The sequence below is a fragment of the Lupinus angustifolius genome, chromosome LG05 (genome assembly GCF_001865875.1).
Source record: "Lupinus angustifolius cultivar Tanjil chromosome LG05, LupAngTanjil_v1.0, whole genome shotgun sequence".
NCBI lineage: Eukaryota > Viridiplantae > Streptophyta > Magnoliopsida > Fabales > Fabaceae > Lupinus > Lupinus angustifolius.
In genome coordinates, this window is record NC_032013.1 from 13146734 (window position 1) to 13153160 (window position 6427).

Sequence of the window (6427 nt, forward strand, 5' to 3'; positions counted from 1 at the left end):
TAACAACAAAGTAAAGATTGAAAGTAAAGGAGATAAGGGATAGAAATTGTGCACGAAGAATTTTTATCCTGATTCGTTTGTGCTGCACTGCAAACTACATCTAGACCTCCCCTTATGATCTTGGGAGATTTTTCTTCACTATTGAAATTGTGTTTTTTTACACGCACACTTCCAATTACAATAAAAACAAAGCTGCTTCTTTCTTGGCGCCTATGAGCTTAACAATCTTAGTTTGATCTATCTAACTCGTCTACTTGGATATCCTATCCTTTTGCGATTCGGTCCCAGCCTAGGTATCGCTCGAACCAAGACCTCCTAGTCTATTGTGAAGATTGTCAAGATCTCTCTTGAGGTGAAACTACTCACCAAGAGATCAACTTCCTTGTTCGTCACTGTTTTTGATGACTTGTCTTGAGTACTTAATACTCGGATACAACAATTACACTCACTCTAAACTCTAAGCAGAAAAGGGTTTTCGTAAAAATGATTTGTACTCTTTTCAGAAAAAAATATTTTTATCACTTCACTCTAAAAGAAATCAAAAAGCCTATACAAGAATTTAATGCATTGAAAAACCTAGAGATATATGCAATGATATGAATATCTAAGCCATATTCAGAATGCTATCACTCTCTAAGCTCTCTTAATGCAAATTTTCACTCTAATGCAATGTATGAAAATGTATGTTCAAAATTATTTTCGAGTTATGCAAGTTATGCCACATGGGCTAGAATTACAGCCTTTATAGAAATCACACTGATGTTGTCATTAATCGATTATACTATGTCTTAATCGATTAACGAGCTGTTAAAAACTATTTTTCTATTGATTAAGCAATGGCTTAATCGAGTAACACATCATAGGTTTCAGATTGGTTAGCTACTATAACTCTAATAATCAATTAACATCATACTTAATCGATTATGCTATATGAACATTTGTTTCTTAACGAATGGTAAACTACCTATATGACATGTAATCATGTAATACATGTTTTTCAAATATGTTATACCTTTAATGCACAAAATTATGTATATTGATGTACGATTATGTATACTTTCTAGATGTTATGTCTCAATTTTAGTTCTTGTGAGACTTCTACCTAGGTTTACCTAACCTAGACTCGATCTAAGGCAATCATCTTAAGACTTCTAGTAAAGTAAAATTACAAAGCCCTAAGTCTATAGATATCACCCTTGAGTCTTCAGCTTGTTGTTTGTTGCAAGATCTTCAAGCTTTCTTGTATGTCCATTGTCTTGATCAAATCTAAGGTCAACTTTAAATATGCAAGTCTTGACTCTTTGCACTTTTAGCATGCATCACAAAAATGATTCTTATTGAAAGTAGCAAAGGGAAATTTTGTCTTGACAACATCCATACAAGTTTGTGAATCATGTCCTAATCTAAAATTCTATAAGCTAGAGTTAAGAGCATTTCAATGATTGGCATTTGAAGAATTTAATTTGTGGTGAAATCTTGTAGTTTTTAGCACATATAAGCCATTAGAGGATTTAGCTATACCAATCCTCTTCAAAGATTTCCTCTCCTAGATAATGTAGCAAGAATTATCAAAGGATAAATTATTACAGGTAAGTTTGGATATTGAAAGCAAGTTATAAGAAAAAGTAGATAAATAAAGAATATTGTGTATGGTGAGGTTGGAGAGAAGGGAGATAGTCCCTGAAATTTGTGAATTACCTCATTTCCATTAGGTAGTTTGACTCTAATGGGTTTAATTCTATTATATGTGTCAAAGTTTAATAAAATGGAAATTAATATGGTTGATTGCTCCACTATCCAATATCCATAAGATAAATTTTAATTTGAGTTCGGAATTACCTCCTGGTTGTTCATCATATGCAACTGATAGTATATTAGAATACTCAACTCTAGTTGGATTTTCATCAATTCTTGGAGGATTGTGAGTTTGTTGTAACATGATTACAAGACCTTGGTATTGTTGTTTAGTTAAGCTAAAAGTGTTGTCTTCTTGTTGGTGCTTTCTTTGAGGCTTATTATGAATGTCTTGTTCATTAGTGTTGATTGATTGTATGGAGTTGATTTGTTCATTCTTTCTGGATTGAAAATTTGTAGGAAAGCCATGCAATTTGTAGCACGTTTGCACAATGTGTCCATTCCTTTTGAAATGATTTTGTTGAACTTGTTGATTTGCTCCACGAGCCTCTACCATAACCATTGTAACCTCCTCTGCTAAAGTTGTTACTTTTTTGGGATTTTATGAACTTCCAAAAGATCCTCCTCTCATCTAATTACCAGATACATTCCTAGCATTGGATTCTGTATCTTTGTCCATACAATTTTAAATTGGCGTTGTGTTCTCGGTCATGAAGGGCCAACTTGCTCAGTCATTGGCTTTGTATTCTCAATTATGATGGGCCAACTTGGCTTGGTCATGGGCAGATTCTAGTTCATACTTTGGCAAATGATCTTGAGTTAATTTTCTTCATTTGATTAGTATCAATATTCCAAAGCCAATAAATCCAAATTATATTGACCCTTATGAAAGCTGAGTTAATAAATGAGTTTTTATCATGTATATTAAATGACATATTCTTAACTACAAAAAAGTAAAAATTTAAGATTAAAGATATATGCACCAATAATATAACAATTTATTACCTTGTGAGTGTATCATAATTTTTTCATATTTAATGATCATTAATCTTAAATATAAGTAAAACATATGAGTGATAGAAGATGTATCCACTGTTTATAAAATCTTACTATAACATTGCATAGACATTACAATCAATTTTTAAATGGAAATCTTAATATTTCTTTTAATAAGATCCTTTTGAATTTTCTGTTTTGGTCCTAGGACCATTCTCAATGTTCTATGTAAAATAAATTAATTTGTTACCAAAATACTATTATTCCTCCAACAACAACTTGAGCGAAAAGTATTTTTTTTTATTAATGAATTACAACATTGATAGACTATATATAATTATTGACAAATTTAATAATAATTCTACAATCACTTAAAACTACCAAAAATGGTTTTTGAAGAAGACCTGGAAGGAGTATTTCACTAATTAGAATCATAAATATATCAATCTCAATGAAAACTTAATTTTATATTCATTAAAAATTTATTAATTGGGATATATAAGAAAAACCTTAATAAATTTGACCTTAAACTTAACCTTGAAAAACAATTAATTGAAATAAATAAAGGTAAGAGTAGTTGCATATATAGAAAAAAAGAAGATAATGTAATAGTATTATTAATATCCTCACAATTATTATATCAGTCATAATACTGCTATAATAGTATAATGGCCCGGTGATTCACTAATTAAATTAGATTAAGTTAATTTATATAATTATAACAAATATAATAAATTTATAAATATAAATAATATTATCTTTATCATATTACTTGTTCTACGACTGGCCAAGTTAAAAAATGAAAATTTGAGAGATAATTGTCATATGAAAGTTGGAATCTATAATTTGTTTTGTGAGAAATAATTGTCATATGCAAGTTTCAATAAAAAATGAAAATTTGAGAGATAATTGTCATATGAAAGTTGGAATCCATAATTTGTTTTGTGAGAAATAATTGTCATATGCAAGTTTCAATCCTTAATTTGTCATTTTGAGAAATATATTTTATTTTCATGCGCAAACTATTTTTTTTTCACGCGAAAACTATTTTTTTTTCACGGTACTTTTTTTTGCATGTCAAACATAATTGTCATAGTATGCTGATATGTGAACTGGTTCAATCAGAAATATGATATTTATAACTACTGAATAAGAGAAGAGAATACCATGAACAATAAATTTTTTAATTGTATTATTGTTTTGGTAAACAATGAAATGGGGGGAAGGAAGAAGGATTATTGTTACAATGTTAGTCCTTGTACATTAGACAACCTTTTTGTTCTGCTTCATATCTAATCACAAGCATGGGTTAAGGTGCATCCTCTAAATGCCAATCATGTTTTTCCTTCAATCTAATGAATCACCAATTGTAATCATTCCACTCCAATTTAGAAAATTATTTATTATTAATTCTTTGAATTGGAGTGGAAATTGGAGAGGGAGAAGAGATTGGGGGTAGGCCATGACCGTGTCTGCGAGAATCAAAACTATAACCGTGTCCATGAGTACTAGTTAGTGAATACGGAGTATGACCTGCATCACATTTCAAAGTTACAAATTTAGAAACAACGTAGCATAATTCATAATAAATGTATTTCGGTTTCAATCAATAAATAATATGAGTTCTAGACTTTGAGTTTTAGATATTGTCACTACATTATCAATTATTCATTTTTAATTATTATTGATTATTCAAAAAAGTAATATAAATAAATGGTAAATGATGTATTGACTAAGTATAAAACTCTTATAATATTAGTAGATAAATATTACATTAAATTTTGACCAAATTGAATGAAGTATAAATTTTCAAGGATGAATTTATCCGATAGAACAAATCTTCAACGGATTATTATATATTAATATTTCCATGAACCATGTTATCCAATTAACAAAATCTTTAAAATTTAGTTGATAATTTATTTTTTGTAGAGTAGGTACAAAATTATAAAGAATTTGTTTATTGAAAAATTGTCTTTATTCTTTTATAAGAATGAAGTTTCCAAGAAACTTCTTAAGAATTCAAGTGATTATAAAAAGAATAGGTTTTATATTATTTTTCTCACTTAAATTATAATAACTCTTACATTGTCAACAACTTTTTATGTGAAATAAATTGCCACAAATTATCCATTGATTAAGAAATGTAGGTCATCTAAATACTTTTTCTCAAATTTAAGAATATTTGAACATCAATAAGTAAGTTTAATCAAATAGCTTAAAGTTTCATATATTGCAAATAAATAAATATATATATATATATAACTTTTTGTGAAATTTGATATATGGGATCTATAAGATATGAAATTTCAATTAATGATTGGTTTGATTAAATTTATTTTATATAAAATTTATTAACATATAAAGTTAATATGATTGAACTTGGTGTAGATTGATTCATCATCAATTTATAATATATATAACAAAGACATATGTAAATGACATGGAAGTAAAATGAACTTACATAGACTGAGGTTAGGCACACACTTGGTTTTGCATACACCAATGCATGAATAGTAAATCCAATTGGTTGTGCAACCTTCCGCACATTTATTGTAGCATGAATCCCACTCATCTTTTAGAGTTGCTGTGGAAGGTTTAAGAATTGCAAGGATTATAAGGCATACCACCAACAATGCTACATTTTTGTTTCCCATTTTCTTTGTCCTCTTTAGCTTTGTTGGTGGTTTCTTTTTCCTCCTTCCTTCCCTTCCATTTTGTCTTCCAATGATCTCAATTATTTATAGTTGTGTAATTCCTCATGAGAGTCATAAATGTCAAATATTTGTTGCTAAACTTAAGGATTCTTCTTACAATGTATCTTATTTTTTAATAAAGAATTTGAAAATATCAAAGTGCTTTAGCATGCTAATGGCTATTAATTAATGAGTTATCATACTTATTTAGAGATATATTTTAATTTTTTACCCCAATATGGGAAGTTACATCCTATCCACAATACTTCTGAGATTCTCAATATGATCATTATAGTAAACTATTCTTTCTCTATCAAATAATTTTTTAATTTAACTCTAAGAACATCCACAATGGTGCAATATCTTTTTCATTCCTGAATGAGTCCCGCTGATTATTTTATATTTGTATATCATTCCAATAAGTCAAGCAACTCAAACCAAAATCACCTCAAATGATACAACTTTATTTTCATTTTTAAATCGACCCCACAAACCTAACCCACATTTATATTTCATATTAAAATATATCAAATACATAATTAAATTAAAAATTAATAAACATAATTATATTTATTAAAATAACACGAAATTGATTAAAAATAACACCAAATACATTAGAAAATAATAAAATTTTAAACTGTAGATTACAAAAATACATAAATATAAATTGGAACAAAATATAATTAAATCATTGGTTCAAAGTTGGTCAACCTCGTGGCTAAAGTTTTCCCAAATATGCTCAATCAAATCTGCTTGAATGAAGATGATGATGGAAAAACATGTCACGAAGTTGAAATCTATTACATAGGTACTCTTGAAAATTAGGATGAAGATAATTTGATATCCTCATCGTTACATTTTCCACATGATCATTAGAATAGTCAAAATTACCATTATATATGTCTCGTTCATCTTCAACAATCATGTTATGCAATATAATGCACACATACATTATATGTCCCAATTGATCGTAATGCCACGCTCGAGCTGGACAATGTATGATTGCAAATCGAGCTTGAAGCACTCCCAATGTTCGTTCAATATCCTTCCTAGCGCTTTCTAGTTTTTTGACAAATAATTATCTCTTGATTCTTTGTGCT

The 6427-nt window shown here is 28.6% G+C and overlaps 1 long non-coding RNA gene across 1 annotated transcript; it reads right to left on the reverse strand.

Moving 5' to 3' along the window:
- Nucleotides 3798–5345, reverse strand: LOC109347182. The gene is made up of 2 exons (XR_002107574.1): nt 5096–5345; nt 3798–4164 (listed from the first exon to the last, which is right to left on the reverse strand). It is a non-coding gene; the product is annotated as an uncharacterized LOC109347182 (long non-coding RNA).